This window comes from Aedes aegypti, chromosome 1, assembly GCF_002204515.2.
Source record: "Aedes aegypti strain LVP_AGWG chromosome 1, AaegL5.0 Primary Assembly, whole genome shotgun sequence".
Classification (NCBI taxonomy): domain Eukaryota; kingdom Metazoa; phylum Arthropoda; class Insecta; order Diptera; family Culicidae; genus Aedes; species Aedes aegypti.
The window spans coordinates 27,066,893-27,084,699 of record NC_035107.1 but is presented as its reverse complement, the minus strand read 5'-3'; the positions used below and the strand labels follow the sequence as shown (position 1 = coordinate 27,084,699).

At 37.9% G+C, this 17,807-nt stretch overlaps 1 protein-coding gene across 2 annotated transcripts in view; it reads right to left on the bottom strand.

Annotated features, from left to right (window-relative positions):
• LOC5569245 (protein retinal degeneration B) overlaps nt 1-17,807 on the bottom strand; it is a 218,544-nt gene that overhangs the window by 199,842 nt on the left and 895 nt on the right. The window lies entirely within an intron of this gene.

Below are 17,807 nucleotides of genomic sequence, written 5' to 3'. Positions count from 1 at the left end.
CAACGTATCCACTGGAACAGAGAACGACTCTCAGCTTAGTGTCACATTATCTGAGGGCACGATGGTACTTTATACTCAGAACAGTCCAACCAATTTTCATTACGAAAAGATCCTGCACTGTCCGGGAATCGAAACCAGGCACCTTCGGCATAACTTTGCTTTATAGTCGCGAGGGTTACCACTTAGGCTAAGGAAGGTCACATTTCGTTAACTTTTCCCTGCTCGATAATCTCTATCTCAACGTGTTGCTAAGTAGACGCAAATCTAGACTACTATGATCTAAGTGTTGCTCAATAGTAGTTTATATTCTCCTTAACTCAATGGCCACTTCGATATCGAGTAAGAGTGAGTTTCCGATAGAGAAACTAGCGCAGTAGACGCAAAAAATCAATTTCGTCCTGGTGCTGTGAAGGTCGCGATTTGGATCGAAGTCAAGGTTTAGAACCGCTTGAAAAGCGCAATAGCAACTAATTAGCGCTGGTACACTCAACTGTATGTGCATTCCAGCACTACCGGTTCTACACTTGAACGCACGACGACCGGTTTCTCGGAGGTATGATTTGATGTAGACACGCTTAATCATATGTGCACAAGGCCGTTGCGTTTGCCGTGGTCCTCGGTTGAGAAAGGTGAATGTGATTTTATTTTAACGGACTATGTATAGATGTGACTCATCGATTCGCAATCAACGGGACAGGTTGGGTTCCGGTAACATGCGCCTCTCGTACAACTATTCCCGGTGTAGGGCGATTATATTGGTACCGTCATCCGGGGTAACATTGATCAGCGGGGTAACATTGATCGAAATCTCGTAAAAAGTTCGAATGAACATTGAAGTAGCATGAATGGTGCCTCTCTTTCTTATATTAATTAGCTAATGTAAATTACGGCTTTTGCCAAAATTACCTTAAGTTCATGAATTCATGAATTTTGCAAACCATATGAACAAGGAAAAAGGAATTGTTGCTAAAAATGGCATCGCCGAAAACGATTCCGGTATCAAAACTTTAGAAAGGTTTTTTTTCAATTAGGTAACATTAACGAATTTCTATTCAGTATGTAGAATTTCCTTAGCCTTTCGGTTGTCGCGCGAATTTTTGGTAACGCGAGTAGTCGCGCGTTGTACTTTGTATAATACCCTTGGGTTTTCATGTTCAACATGAAATACCTCGCGATCTACATTAAATATAGAATAACCGTCTTCGACAAAGTTGTTTAAGAGATCAAGAGCTGACATGCGGCGATTATTTAGTTTCGGAATTCTGTCACCAGGCAGCCAAGTGTGCATGAAAGTTTTGTTTTGCAAAAATCTCAGCAGCCCGATAACTTAGAATGATGACGTCTTCGGAAGAGTTGTTCAGTAGCTCAAGGCCTGTCATTGTTTGAGCCAAGAAATTCGGAATTTCGCCACCAGGCGGCGCTAGTACGCATGAAACTCTTGCGGATATCTCAGGAATCTGACCACATAGAAAGATTCGGCAAAGTTGTTCAGTATATCAAGGGCTATCATTGTTAGAGGTAGTTGGCTCAAAATTTTACCACCAGGCAGTGCAAGTGAGCATAAAACTTTTGTTTTTCAGATACAGTCATCTCTCCCTTACTCGATATTGAAGGGACCATCGAGTTAGGGAGGTATCGAGTTACAGAACACAAAAGCAGTGCAACTGCATTCCAAGGGACCATCGAGTTAGCCATGAAAACCAACTTTTACTATGGTTCTCTAACTCGATATCGAGATACGGAATATCGAGTAAGGGAGAGTTAACTGTATCTCAGAAGCCTGACTAATTAAAAAGATGGCGTCTTTGGCAAAGTTGTTTAATAAGCCAAAGGATATCATTATTCAAGCAAAAAAATCGAGATTTTTTCACCAGGCGGCGCTAGTGTACATGAAAGTTTTGTTTTGCAAACATCTCAGCAGCCTGATCACTTAGAAAGATGACGTCTTCGGGAGAGTTGTTCAGTAGCTGAAAGGGCTATATTAATTTAGGCCTTTAAATTGCAGATTGACTTGAGCTACTGAACAACTTTACCGAAGACGCCATCTTTCTAAGTGGCCAGGATCCTAAAATATCCACAAAACAAAAGTTTCATGCCCACTAGCACCGCCTGATGGCAAAATCTCGAATCTCGAAATAAACTACGTACCAGGGTTGCTAATGTTGATCAACGATTAACGCCGTTTCGTTGATTCGTTGACGTTAATTGTAACGATCAACGAATTTTGCTTTGATTTTTCGGATCCGTTGATCAACGTTAACGTAACACTTGGCATTGATTTAACGTCAACTCTCAACGTTATTTTTTTACGTTAATGGCCTTTGTGGTTGTGGCCTTTGTACTTCAAAATTGTCAGCAAATCCCAGAGTTTGTTTCAAGAAGGATATGTTATGTAGCGAGAGGCAAGAAATAAAACAGCAAATAAGTTAAAAATGAATTTTCGGTTTATTTATCTGTTGTGTTCAGACTTTAATAAAAAAAAAACATGTAGTTTATTGCATTTACTTTTTCATAATGAGTGAACTTTCTAAAAATCCAGTCAAAGACAAAAGCTTGTATCCTGTTTATTAGCTTAGCTTAGCTTAGCTTAGACTGACTACACATATCAATGGTTGCTATTCCGTGATTGACCGAAGTCAGTGAAAATGCACAAAGAATCAACTAGAAGTTCAGCTGGGATAGGCCATAATCTTCTTCAGTGTGCATAATTCAGTGCCTCTATTTATACAAGGTCAATAACGGCGCCGGCCACGTCCTTGCAGTCAGGTGGGATTGAGGGAAGGAATGTTAGTGTGTAACCTTTGCTATTTGGAGACCGTGTTTGCCTCTGCATCTCCACAAAGGTTACTGGGAGGGATGTTTGTTAATGGGGAGGATCGTTGGGTCAAAGGATTCACTTTGATAAGCGATTAGACCATGATAAACAATGATTTGTGAGATATATACATGCTTATACGTAAATATAATTGTTCATATAATTTCTATGTAGAGGAAAATTATGCCGACACTTGAGGTGACGAACCATTCAAAGTTTGTTGAACAAATACCTAAATGTAACATTCCTACAGCTGTCAGTACGAAAGCATGTGTTATTATATTTTACTCATTTGAAAAGAAACAAAAGACTCAATTGGTTGGGACATCATAGAACACTCTTATTCTTATGCCGACACTTACAGTGGCGAACCATCCAAAGTTTGTTGAATAAAGTGGACCTTTCGCAAGTCTACACTTGTAGTGTCGAACCATTCAAAGTTTTTTTTAATTACAAAAATAAGGGTATATAAGGGGTGTTCTGAAAAAAAAAAAATGTTAAACATAAATAAATCATGAATCAGAGTTTGTGTCGACACTCACAGTGACGAACCATCCATAGTTTGTTGAAACATCATATTTACATCCCACCATTGTAACGATTAAATGTGCAGTCATACATATTTTATAGATTAGAAATAGTAGCATGAAACGAGCTCACCAATTGATCCGTTATCCTTGACTGAGCGGCCACAATCCATTTTCAGCTTCACTCGTTTGCTCGGCTAGCACCCAGAAAAAAAAAAAAAAAAAAAAAAAAAAAAAAAAAAAAAAAAAAAAAAAAAAAAAAAAAAGGCGCGCGACTCGAAAAAAAAACACGGACGACAGCTCGGGCTTTCTTGACGCACTGCCCAGGAGCAAGCGTCAAGGTCGTCGAAAGATCAAAAAGAACGAACCGATCGCGGCACTTTTTAACTTACTCCAACCGAACTCCCCGATCACGCCACTTTTTCACTTACGAGACCGACGCGCGACATGTTTGATCCTGCCCTCGTCGCTCGCTCCGGCAAAAGCAAGCGTCAAGGTCGAAAGATCAAACAGAACTAACCGATCGCGGCACTTTTTCACTTACTCCAACCGAACTCCCCGATCACGCCACTTTTTCACTTACTAGACCGACGCGCGACATGTTTGATCCAGCCCTCGTCGCTCGCTCCGGCAAAAGCAAGCATCAAGGTCGAAAGATCAAACAGAACTCGACAAAAGCTTGTATCCTGTTTATTCATACAAAATTAGCAACTTTCAGGCACTGTATATCAGTTTAGTTCGAATTGCCATGAAATAAGAATGACGAACTGCAAATAACAAATTTTATTTTTAGTGAATTTATCACTTTGCAAGCTATGTCTAAACCAGCAGGTTATGAAGATCGAATGTATCTCGGATTTTTTATCGCTAGAGATCAGGTTTTGGTTTATAAATTCATAATCGAAAGGTTTTAAAATATTCTATCGGTGTAATTTTTTCCATACATTTCATATGGGCTGAAATGCGCAGGAAAACGTGATTTTCATGGGCTTTATATGAAAAAATAACTAAAAAGTGGAAAATAAGAGGTTGTTTCCGAGATACGACCGCCAAAGTGACGTTGGATAACGTTAGCTTCTTCTATTTGCTGGCTTGAGACAGTCACAAACTTATGAAACATTTCTTTTGCTAAAAATCCAATTAATTTTCACACTATTTGTTGCATGTCAATTCTGATTTATTATAGACATTGTGTGTTATTATTTTGTGTTAATACAAAATAATCACTTTACATGTATTCAGAAGCTTAGGCGATTATATTGAAGAATTGTTTTTCAAATGTATTAATTCAAAATAACTCTTTTTCATTGATTTTGTGGCCCTGAAAAGGGCCGTTTGGTTTGTTTGTTGGTTGGTTAACACTTCAACACCGATAAAACCGGTCGATGGAAGAAGAAGCCTGAGCGGTAAATCATGCTCTCCAAACAAATATTCCGGGTGAACGTTAGGTTTAGAGTTTTCAATTTTCCCGGGATTAGACTTCCCGGGAAACGGAAATGAAAATTTTCATTTCCCGGGAATTCCCGGGATCCCGGGAAATTCATGAAAACCGTGAACATCATGCTAATTTGATGGAGTGTTTTTGAATTATCCATGCATATGTATATTATAATTTAGACCAGTAAATTTGTACGGTTCTTAAGTTTTTATAAGTAATTTAAACAAAAAACATTATAGATTTAAGCAAAAATCCATGTGCAGGTCATTCTAGACAAATCGTATAAAGTTCAAATAATATTGCCCAACATTAATTCAATCTTTTCGAACAATAAATCAAAAACCAACTAGTCTTTCGTTGCAAATTGAGACTGTTACACAGCGTAACAAAAATGACATTTTTGCGTGTCTCAAACATTAAATTATGTGTCTCTAGTAGATTTGGGGTAGCTGAATCTAATGCCGTTCTCATATATGTCCCTTCCCGTCACAAATTTTAGCTACATTTCGCTACACAGTTGTAAAAAATACTGGTTTAATTGATGTTTCCATGAAATTAAAGATATAATTCATCAAACTTTTTTGTGATCTAGTCCAGCAAGCGTGCAAAATAGGACTTCAAGTTTCATTTCAGATATAATCAAATTGAAGTTGCTCGATAAAATTTAGATTAAATCAATTTTTTTCAACATGCTTGTAGTCTCTATACAAAACTCTTCGTTTCTCTTATATGGTAAAATACAATACTTTTCTATAACTTTTGAGATAGTATTATGAACTTCGCTAATAGTATTATTATACACATCAAGTTTGAATTCTGTGGTAAATTAAGCAAATAAATTGCCTTACAAGCTCACAAACTTGCATGCACGTTGGCTGATAATGTCAAATTTTCCATTTTCAACAGCCAATATTTCAAAATGCATTTTTCGATAACTATTACGAGAAGATTACGATTACGAAAATCAGCTCAATAAATGAAGAGTAAATTGAACGATGTTTTTTATTTGAATATAGATGATCTTTAGAATTCTTCATGAAAATACACTGAAATGAATTTTATTGTAGAAACTACTGAATCCATGGTAAAATTTAGAACTGCACCAACGATTTTCAACCGACTACTTTTATCTGTCAACTCTACGAAAACACAGTCAACATCACTATACAAGAAAATATATTCGGTTTATTTAACTAGAGCTGCAGTATTAATAACTAGAAAAAATCTTGATTTGACAAGTTTGGCAGTATACTTTTGACCACACTGTGTTGCACGGTGGGTGTCTCGGATTGAAAAACAAAGCTTTGTAGAGAATGCTACTTGGACATGGTCACATTTACTTCACTGATCAGTGATTTTTACCAGATTATAGTAAAGTTAACAGATTTTTGTAGTCGGTTGAAAATCGTTGGTGCAGTTCAAAATTCTACCATGGATTCGGTAGATTATACAACAAAATTTGTTTGCGTGTAGAGCTTCCCGGGAAATACGGGAATCCCGGGAAGCTGAAAATTATTTCCCGGGAAACGGGAATCCCGGGAAATCTCATTTCCCGGGAAATGTTCCCGGGATTGAAAACTCTAGTTAGGTTTACGCATCGCCCGATGAGATTTGCGGTGCGGATGACGATGTGCGCTTCAACAAGCGGCTTTGGTCGATTTTCTTCAGCCATCTCGTACAAATTAGGGAATATTACACGGACGGTGACGGCTGTGCCGCTCGATCTAATGAACCAGAATGACCGCGCTAGCCTCCCGCATGTCAATGACAGCGGAGCACTGGCTGGTAGCGACGGATTTCTGGCCGAAAACGTTTATGCTGGCTGGTGCACTCACGGACGCGAATGACTCTCGAAATTTGCTCACCGACCGTGTTCACAGTCTGTCGGCAAAAAGAAGAATGAGGGAAGAGCAGGGTGCGGTGCGCTTTTATAGTGGGAAGCGGAACCGAAAAATGTGCTTGAACGTGATTGGTTAGATAAGAAAGGGGTCAACGTTTTACGGTGTTTCAATAGTTTGTTGCAAATAATCAATAGTGTCCTCCATTTGAATCGACGCGTAGATAAATTTCCAATCGATTCATGGATAAATATTGAAAATCTATCGATAAATGACTGAGTTATTAGCGGTCAAAACCTGACCATTTTTCGTTACATGCTCAATTTTTCGTTTTTCTGAATTGTACCCCCATATGTTGCCGTAAGACGTTATCCAACGTCAAAAATCAAAATTCTACCGATGGAATATTTTAGAACCATCGGATTATGAAAATATAACCCAAATACTGAACAATAGCGGAAAAAATCCGAGTTACATTCAATTTACATAATCTGCTAGTTTGGACGTAGCGTGCATTGCAGTTCAATGACAAAAGTAAGGAACTGAGAGATTTTTCAATTCAATTACAAACGGTAAAGAGCCGGATCCTATTCTTGGCATTTTAGATTCACTTCAGCAGTGGATGTTTTGGAAGCTACTGAGCTCATATTTGGCCACAATATGCGTCGTATTAAAGAGCTTCTTTTTGCAAAGTTTCAGACGATTCGGCCGAGAAAAAAACCCCATACCAAAGTGGTTCATGGAAGTGCCCAATTGGTATGTTCTGCAAATTGACGTAATCTCTACATGTGAACAATTTTGTTGAACAAATCAACCACCTAAAACATACCGTTTTTGAATCAGGTAAAAAATCTCTCGGTTGCTTTTGTCTTTGACCAATTCTCTGGAACTCTTTGGTAAATGACTGCAATGCAATATAAGGTATTCGCTATAGATAAAACATCAGGTCATTTATAGTTCGGCATTCAAATTACAGTCAATTCAAACTACCAGGAGTTGAGATACGGGTCCCAAAACATAGCATAGGAAAAATAGAATTTGGTTACTTACTTTTGCCACTAACTAGATGAACTAATTTTGCAGGAAATAGCTTCGTGACCACCAGATGTTTTCCAGGTGTGTATGTTCAAGCCTATGCAACACATTTTTCAATTGCTTAGGTTTGAGATGTGAGCGGCAAGAATTTATCCATGCAGTGATTCAACCTTAAAATTTGAGATTTCAAAACGCTTTCACTTCCCGGAAACCAGTGTACAGTAAGGAGTGTATCGAAAAGTAGTCGCAAACATTCAAAACCGTTTCAAAAATATTGGGTTGAACCCACAAGCAATTTTTTGATCAGAAGTACTTTAGAATTGTTTTTAAAATTATGATGCGGTGATATTGTTTCGATAAAGTGGCATTTTGTATGGTAATTTTTCGAATTTTTAGCAGATGACGATGAAAATCTTGCACACCTCTGAAAAAATTGATGTGTTAAAAAATGTGTTAAATTTTGAGAAAAAATGTTTTTTGTTTATGCTTATATATTCTGTGCCACAACTCTCAAGACATGGTGTAAAACATTTATTGAAAAATACATTAACAAGCATTTGAGAGCAAATACAAAAATCGAAAAAAGTCGATTTGTAAGAACCTCGTTTTTTATTTTTTTCCTTCTCTACGTTAATGATAATATCGAACGATTGGAACGAATAAAAATTTTTTTTTTGATTGGAAAAGTTAATTTGCATCCTTATGAAGTAACGTAAGTAAAAAATAGTACTCTTTAGAATTACCGCTGTATATGGCAGAGCTTCAAAAGTTGATTATATAAAAGTGACATTCAAAAACCGACCTTATTTCAATAATTGAGCTTTTTTAGAGCAATTATTATTTTTTTTGAAATCCGTTTCACGTGCTATATGTAGTTAACATATTTTCCGATAGATTAAGCTTTTCATCCCATTTTGTTTGAAATACATAAATGTTGTTCAAAACAAACCATCGAATCTTCAGAAAACACTTCAAAAATGTAATTTTGTACAAGATTTTATTTTCTATGCTTTATAAATCTTGTTGTATTTATATTAAGACTGCATATTATTCAATATTGTTTTAGTTGATCCAAAACTTGATGACATGATGAAGATTTGCGTGGAAAAAGCTTTTGAAAAGATAAACTATGCTCTGAGATACACCGTTTTGAATGTTTGCGACTACTTTTCGATACACTCCTTATTTGAAAATTTTCTCGGCGAAAGGACCACTTGGCGACAAAAATTAGTAGATCTTCATTTCCACTCGTACAAAATTGATCTTGGCCCTTGCTGCTTGCATCCTTTTATACCCGTAAACAAGGTTTTTATTTTCAATTTCCTTGGTTACGGTATTTGCATGGAGACAACTTGTTTATCACCTTAGTGAAAATTTTCATTGCATCTACACAGGTCACCCAGACCCAGTAATCAACGATAAGATTAACGATGTTCGTTGACGTTAATTCAACGCAATCCGTTGACGCTAACGTTAACAAACATGAAAATCAACGAAACGCCGTTAGCGTTGATCTCGAGAAAAATTAACGTTAACAGTGTTGATCGTTGATTAACGTTAACAACCCTGCTACCCGACCAGAACCACATAACAAGATTATCCATCTTTTTACGCTAGCCATAAAACATACAGGGGTGATTCGATTTTGACATGTCTTGCTAACACATTTTATAGCTGGGTCTAAGTGGATAGTACCTTACGCTTGTTGATTTAAATGTCAAAAATTTTCACAACATTTGTTATGGATTTCTACCCTCCTTGATTTTTTTAAATTTATCATAATTATTTCAGAGATTTAATTGCTTTTTCTATATATTAGTTATCAAGATATCTTAGAATGGGGTACCGTTTCAAAGGAATGGAATAAGCTTGGAAAGCGTCTGACTTCAACGGAGGTTTATTAGCAAGTGAACAGTTATGAAAAATAACAAACTCTTAGTTACTAGGGTCGGGGGTGTAGCCAGGGATATCTTGATTGTTTAGCTACTTAGATTACAAGATACCTTTCATGTTGCCTGTACGTGCATGGACAAATGTTAGTTGCCACATACGAACTTTCTGAAACATTGGGACTATTGCCGAAGACCCTTGTTCAAAGACAAATTAAAGACCTCCATGTCCCTTGCAGTTGCCCAAAATTGTATGGCTCATAAGGTAATCTAGAATGCCGTGAAAAGTGTACTACGATCTGTCAAACTTGGGTACCTTTTGTATTACAGAGGGACCAAATGTAGTACTAGAAGTGGTACACAATCTGAGCCGGAGTGTGACGGACCTGCCCTTGTTAGTTGATGTTGTTCAAGAAGCAGCTTGATTTCCAATCGAAAGATTCCACTCAAATTGTATTATTTTTCTCAAGGCGCTCCCATAACGCAGATCTGATCATAAGCATAATCACAGCAGAAAATTGCAAACGTATTCAAAAAGCTAGATGTAAAAATAATACTTCACTCCATGAAATACAGACTTCGCTTCTTGTCGCTTAGCCAATAAAACTGTGAATTGCGCGAAAAATTCCCTATCTCGCAAATGTGGGATAAAATTCTTGAATCTTTACTAAAAATTTGGCTGGCTTTTATTATTTGCAGTGCCTCTCAAAAGTTGGATCAAATTTCAATACACAATCAGATCTATCACTGCTTCAACGGCCAATAGCCCTATTTGAGTCTTATTATCAATATCAATAAATAAAGCTGATAACATAGAGGGTTGGAGGTTACCAACCTTCACATAAAATTGGCCATCTTGAGTAGTAGAAATCTGAGATAGATAACAAAAATGATTATTCTAATGAAAATTAAAATTTCACATCTAGAGGATTAAACTTTTTTCTTGTACGATCTGCAACTGATTATTGAAAGAGCATCAGCGGCCAGCGTTTTAGTAATAGTAATCCCTTTGATCTCTGAAAATATTCATAGAGTCAGCCCAATCTGCATACAATTTATATGATTCCGGCTACTACTTATTAGCTTCTGCTGCTTTTCAATCGTTATGCAATCTTCTGACTTCAATTAACATACAGGAAATCCGAACAGGTTTTGAAAAAAAATAGAAATTATAATCCAAGAGACAAAAAGCAGAAATAATCAGATTAAAGTAATAATGATATATTTATTCTCAATTACATTTCTTCAAAACGTTCGACAGTTATTTCCGTTCGTTCAAAATAAAAACGCGATAGTTTTTATTTTGAATAAACGGAAAAAACTTTCGAACGTTTTGAAGCAATGTAATTGAGAATAATTGGGCCATCCTTAGCCGAGCGGTTAGAGTCCGCGGCTACAAAGCAAAACCATGCTGAAGGTGTCTGGGTTCGAATCCCGGTCGGTCCAGGATCTTTTCGTAATGGAAATTTCCTTGACTTCCCTGGGCATAGAGTATAATCGTACCTGCAACACGATATACGAATGCTTAAATGGCAGTTTAGGCAACACTAAGCTAAGAAGCAGGCTCTGTCCCAGTGAGGACGTTAAAGGACGAAGAAGAATTGAGAATAAATATATCCTTATAGCTTTATTGGTTAGGTTTCGAAAGTTGAAAATGGTAATTAGGAGCCATCAATTAGTCACGTAAGATAACTATGGCGCTTTTGAACCCTTCGCTCCACATTGTTATTTTTTTTATGTAAGCATTAAAAAATATTTGTAGGGTTCGTAAGTAATTTTGAACACCCTCTCCTCCCACAATTCATTACGTACATAATGGATAGCCTCTTAGGTCGTTTGGTTTTGTAATTAAACGTTTGAAAAGTAAAAATCCTTGAATCGCATTTAATGTAGCATATGATGTTGAGACTTTTTAAATTCAAAAGACTTTTTCTGGAATGGATCATTGAATGTAGTTTTTGCAAGTGCTCACCGCATCAAAACAAAGGCGCCACTGTATATGGGATTTAACATTGTGACAGCATTGCTGTTCTGTGAAACACACAAGGCACGGAGAAAACATAAAACCCATATTTGAGTATATTTTAGCTTATTTTTCTCTCCCTATTTCTTTCGCTCCTTCTATTGTTGTTAGAGAGCGAAGAGCAAATCAACCCAAAAACCAAACATGTTACCGTTGAGATACGCTAACTTTGTTAATTGTTTGTTAAGAATAAGTTTGTTAATTGGTTAGTATTTGTTAGTAGCGTTAATATAATTGTTATCCTTCTGTTTGTAAAATGTTAGTAAACTATTAGAAAATTAGGATATAAGAGAACAAAATTTGTTAACACACTATCACCATATACTGAACAAGTCTAAGACAACACACATAATATTGAGCCAAAAAGGGGAAAAAGGGTTGCCATAGTTAAATCGGCGTCGAAAAGAGAAAATAAAGGATGAAAAGGACAGAGGGAAAAGGGACAGGCATCTGGGTCGAACTGAGATTAGAGCAAAGCCTATTCAAGTTAGAACCTCGAGGCAACCAGTTCGCAAATATAACCATAGACCCGGTGTACTTAAAATAACCGTTGGTCAAGACGTTAAGTTCAAGTAAAAGTTCCGTTGTGATATATAACCGAATCAGGTATGACCAACGACAGTTTAAACCCTGTCGCTCTGTTAAACCGTTGCCCGATTCCGTTCTCCCTCAGGACCCATTACTATAGGCCGATTTCGCCTGGTATTGACCACCCCGGACCGTCAGATTCCGAGTGGTATACTACAAGCTACCAAGAGCATCCAAGTGGCTCTAGAAGTCATCCAAGAGACCCAGACCGTCGTTGAGAGCATCCGTGAACTCGAAGAGCGTTCCGCTCGCCCCAGAAACCCGAATTCAGCCCAGCAACCCCAGGACAACCCTCACGTGCTCCACTTCCGGCCGGCCGCAACGATCCACACTCCACACCCAGACACAACCCACACACCAGTAAGTTAGAAAAATATAAAGTTTAAAGCCAAAGAAAGTGAGTTTTACTTGGGTTCTTGACCAGCTCCAACGTGCCGACCCTAAGAGTCTCACCCCTAAGGCAGGTCCTTCCGACCCGCCAGCTAACAAACATTAGTGCGTTACCTCAAATTTGAGTAAGTGGCATAGTACTGGAAGTTGAGTTATTTGATCTGTCGGTTGTGTGAAAAAAGCTTAGCCAGTAGGTATTTCATTGCATGGCTGCAAATGAAAACAACTTCTACCCCATCAACTCAAAATTAGGTTAACGCACGAACCCTCGGAATTGAGTGGAATGAACTCACTTTTGAGTATTTCATTTTCTCCGTGTGAAAGGGGTCGGTCGATTTGACGTTTGGCTTGGGTCCGCTCAATATAAAACTTACCTTACCTTGATACCTTGATGGCTCCAGCGTAGCATCACGCCATTGCCGGGCGTATTGTAGAGCTCCATCTTCGTCGGTCTTGGGCGAAACTTCTCCAGTTGCCCCGAACGTTTAGAGTCGCCAGGTCCTCTTCCACTGCGTACAGCCAGCGTATTCGTGGTCTTCCCCGAAGCCGCCGGCCTCTACCTGGTTCCCTGCTGAATATTATTTTCGCAATTCTTTCTTCCCACATTCGCACTAAGTGACCAGCCCACTGAAGTCTGCCGTATTTTACACGATTGATAATATTCGCATCTTTGTACACTTGATATAACTCGTGATTCATGCGTCTGCGCCACACACCATTTTCGAGTTTCCCACCGAGTATTGTCCGCAGCACTTTACGCTCGAAAACACCGAGAGCTTTCCGGTCTGACTCTTTCAACGTCCACGCTTCGTGCCCGTAGAGAGCCACCGGAAGAATCAATGTTTTATACAGGGCGAAATTAGTTTCGGTTTGCAAGCTGCGGGACCTAAGCTGGTTACGTAGTCTGTAAAAGGCCCTATTCGCAGCCGCAACACGTCTTTTCACTTCGCGGGAAACGTCGTTGTCACATGTCACAAGTGTTCCAAGGTAAACAAATTCTTCAACAACTTCAAACACATCCCCATCAAACACTACCTCAGCACTTACACCACCATGCCTGACTCTATCTCTACCTGCAACCATGTACTTCGTCTTGTAAATTATGTTGTATAATCTACCGAATCCATGGTAGAATTAAGAACTGCACCAACGATTTTCAACCGACTACATTAATCTGTTAACTCTACCAAAACATAGTCAACATCACTACACAAGAAAATTTCTTCTGTTGATTTAACCAGAGTTGTAGTATTTTTGACCAAAAACATTCTAGATTTGAGAAGTTTAGCATCATACTTTTGACCACACTGTGTTGTACGGTGGGTGTCACGGATTGAAATACAATGCTTTGTAGTGGATGCTACTATGGACATTGTCAAATTTACTGCACTGCTCAGTGATTTTCACCAGATTATAGTAAACTTAACAGATTTTTGTAGTCGGTTGAAAATCGTTGGTGCAGTTTTTAATTCTACCATGGATTCGGTAGATTATACAACAAAATTTGTTTGCGTGTAGTGAAATTGGAATTTCAAAAACAAAAGAGCGCTACGTTGGCATGAAATATTTAAAACGTTTGTAACTTTGTAACTCCTTGAAAAGCACCTCAATCGAAATAAAAAGCATCAAAGGTTCATGTCGTTTACTTACTGAATCCCACATACCTGTCCAAGTAGTTTAATAGCTGTTTCAAAAGAGAACGTTGATTTCAACCAAATTTATAAATAAGGGTGCTAGAGAAAAGTTGACGTCATTTGCTTTTCACTCTCCGCTTGGATCGCATCTCAGCAGGCAACAGATCGGCTTGCTCTGACCGGGCGTGCTTCTCAGGTACAGACATCGATAGCGAAGGAATTTGTCATATTTTGCTCAAATAATACTGACCGTCGACCGACCGATAGAAGATGGACGGCATCTTCTATCGGTCGGTCGACGGTCAGCCAAAGCCACCACCGCTGCCACTGCCATGAAGAAGAAGAGGAAGCAGTCCACTGGATAATGAGATAGTTGTGGCCGCTGTTGCAGCCCTAATCGAACGAAACGGGTCCTCCCTGCAGAGAATCGAGACATTCATCGGCGGAAACTACAACTGAGATGCCGGCTAGATTGCAAGATTGGCAAGAGTGAAGTAAAGCGGTAATGTCTTGTACACAATCCTCACTGATTTTTAAAAATATTTTACTTTGAAATCCGAAAATCTGAAAAAGTTTCCAAACCAAATGACAGATTTCCCTTAAAACCATAACGTAATTGAATACTCACAATCACAGCACCTATCATCTATCATCAAACATCCTAGCATCTGCAAAAAGCTACTGCACCACTGTTGTTAGAGTCTGACCCAGAATTGAACGAAGTTTTGTCCACAGTAGTCCTACGTCAACCCCGCGGTAGTGTAACAGACATTACCCACCCCATTTTTTCTGTATTCCTTTAAAGATTTCCTTCAAAAATGTAAAAAGTTATTTTGCTGTTCACTAGTGGCAATTTGAGTAATTCGTGCGATGGTGCTAAATAAAAATGGCATGAGGAAATGTATAAGAAAATTATGAACATTCGTATGAGAAGGCAAGTTTCCAACTTCGTTATTTTCCCAATGTAGGTTTTTTTTTTTGCAATATCTCATCGCAGTAGGCTGTTTTTCATCACGCCAATCTGTCATAAAACGGCCTACTTTCCTGCACTGAAGTATGCAGTGCGAGAACAGTCGTTACGCAACTGAAACCAGTGCTGTAATGATTCATTACGCAACCATTTTGAGTTGCGTAATGAACCATAACACAACAATTTTACAGAAATTATAGAATAAAATGGTGAATGCATTCGGATATAATTTCTGATACCCTCAAGTGGTCTTCTACGAAATTTCAAAAAATGTTGTACGTAACTCGTTGCAGAACTCGATTTTACAGCACTCGTCGTAATTATCCTACTCGGCAAGCCTCGTATATTTACGAAACGTGCAGTAAAAATCACCATTCTTTGGTGCGATTTGCATAAGAATTTGGATTTTTAAATATATTAAGTGTACGGACCAATCGACCAAAACATGGTAGAAATCCATTTTACATGACATACTGCGAAACAAATTAGTGAGCTCATTTTCATGATCCATTGCTTAACCCAAGCAACCAAAAGTTCGGATAAAGGGCATGTTTTGGCTTAAGCAGCTCACATTTAAAGTAATTAACCGAACTTCAGTTCACATAAAGTTCATTTAAGTTGCATTCTATTTAATGTTGTTTACCATAAAGTAGGGAAAAAGTTCGACTTGAACTTGTTCTGAACTTTCTAGTTGTGGACAAGTGCATGAGCTACTTTTTCGAGAATCAAGTTCTGTTAGTATCTGTTACGTTCTTTTATTCAGCAATATAGTTTCTTTGGAACTCGAAATCTACTAGAAATGAACTTTTGAGTTCACTGCTTAAGTAAAATCCGAACTTTTGGTTGCTTGGGAAGTCACTTCGATTGGCTCAGTTCAGGGGATTCCAAAGATGTGTGAAGCATTTTAAACGTAAACCAAAACAGAGAGAATCTATCTGAAAAATGATGAGAGAAACTAAACACACTCAGAACTTGTCACACAAAACTAGACTCTTCTCAAACAACTGACAAAATTGATTGTTCAGAAACATGCTTTCAATGTGCTCATAAAATTTGAAGCGATTTTTGCACAGGAAATCTAAACTTATCTACATCGTATTTGGCAATAATTATAATACAAAATTATTCAAATTCAAGGATTCAAGGATCCTTTCCTCTATATTTAAGGTGAAACATCTCGGAATCCAAAGATGGCCGTCACAATGGCCGACTTGTGCCCCTACTCACGTTTTTAAAGGCACAAAACTGGAGAAATAGTTGGCTAACGTTTCCGATCTTCTTATTTTAAGCTTTCTGCTAGTGCACAAAGCCAAAATAAAAAGTACACTGTTGTTGGATGCTTTCTTCTCGAGATTTGTGCCTTCGAAGTTTCAGTGCAATCTTAGAAGTTGATTCCAAACTGTGTAACCTTAAATGAAAAACTCGTTTGAAATTCTAATATGTTTCTATCGCAATGTGTGAAAATGCTTTAACGTTAGTGTTCTTGCATTGGAAACGAGCTTGTTGATGAAAACACCCTCAGAATAGATTATTGAAGCTCAAGTTAATCATGCAGTCAACTCTCATTAACTCGATATTGCGAACCTCGTCATCGAGTAGAGTAATGGGATGTATGCGCTTCAACAGAAAAGTAATCGCCTATCTAATGAGTTAAGAACCATAGTAAAAGATGGTTTTCATTTCTACCTCTACGGTTTCTTGGACCGCATTTGCACTGATTTTGGGTTCTATAACTCGATATCTCCTTCAATCGATGGCCTCTTCAACATCTAGTTATAAAAGTTTTGATTCAGGAAGTTGACTGTATTCTACAAAGCATGGAAGTTTAACTCAATTTGGTAGATTTAGAGGTAATGATTGGCGAGATTTATAATAAGCACAAGTATCGGGCGCCAATAACTACACACTAAGGCGGCATCCACAAATTACGTAACGCTCTAGAAGGAGGGGGGAGTAGGCTCAAACGTTACAACTCATACAAAAAATTGAAAATTTTTATACAAAAAGCGTTACGGAGGGGGGGGGGGAGGTGGTCAACAATTTCCAATTTTAGCGTTACGTAATAAATGGACGCCGCCTAGGCTCTTACGGTGAATTTCACCGTAATCTCAACAGCTAAACAGTTTAGTGAAATAAAACACCCTAATTTCATTGTAATTTTACGGATTCCGGTGAATTTTTACCGAATACTGTGAAAATTTACCGTACCCCGGTAATTTTTTTTACCGAACCGTTCAGCTGTTGAGATTTCACAGGAATCCGTAAAATAATTTAAGTGTGTACGGATTCTCTGAATCTTAAAATTTCATTGTTTAAGGCTAAAGAATCCATCATTCAATCATCAGCAATCATTGAAAGTTAAAAACAAGTTTTTTCGTCCAAATTCAAGGAAATCTTAATGCAAATATATCATCATATTGCAGATAGCAAGAGCAATGCAATGATAGATTTTCGTGAACATTGCTTTGATTTCGAGCAAAACAACTGGTGTTTAAAATTTGGAAAACGATGATGGTTATTTTCCTCTTAAATAACTACAATTTGTGAGTTTTAGATTGTAATGAATTACACAACTTAATCTGTAATTCATTTATGAATGTTGACTCCTCCACGAAAAACTTAAACTTCTTTATTAGCTATCATCAATTCAACACACTCAA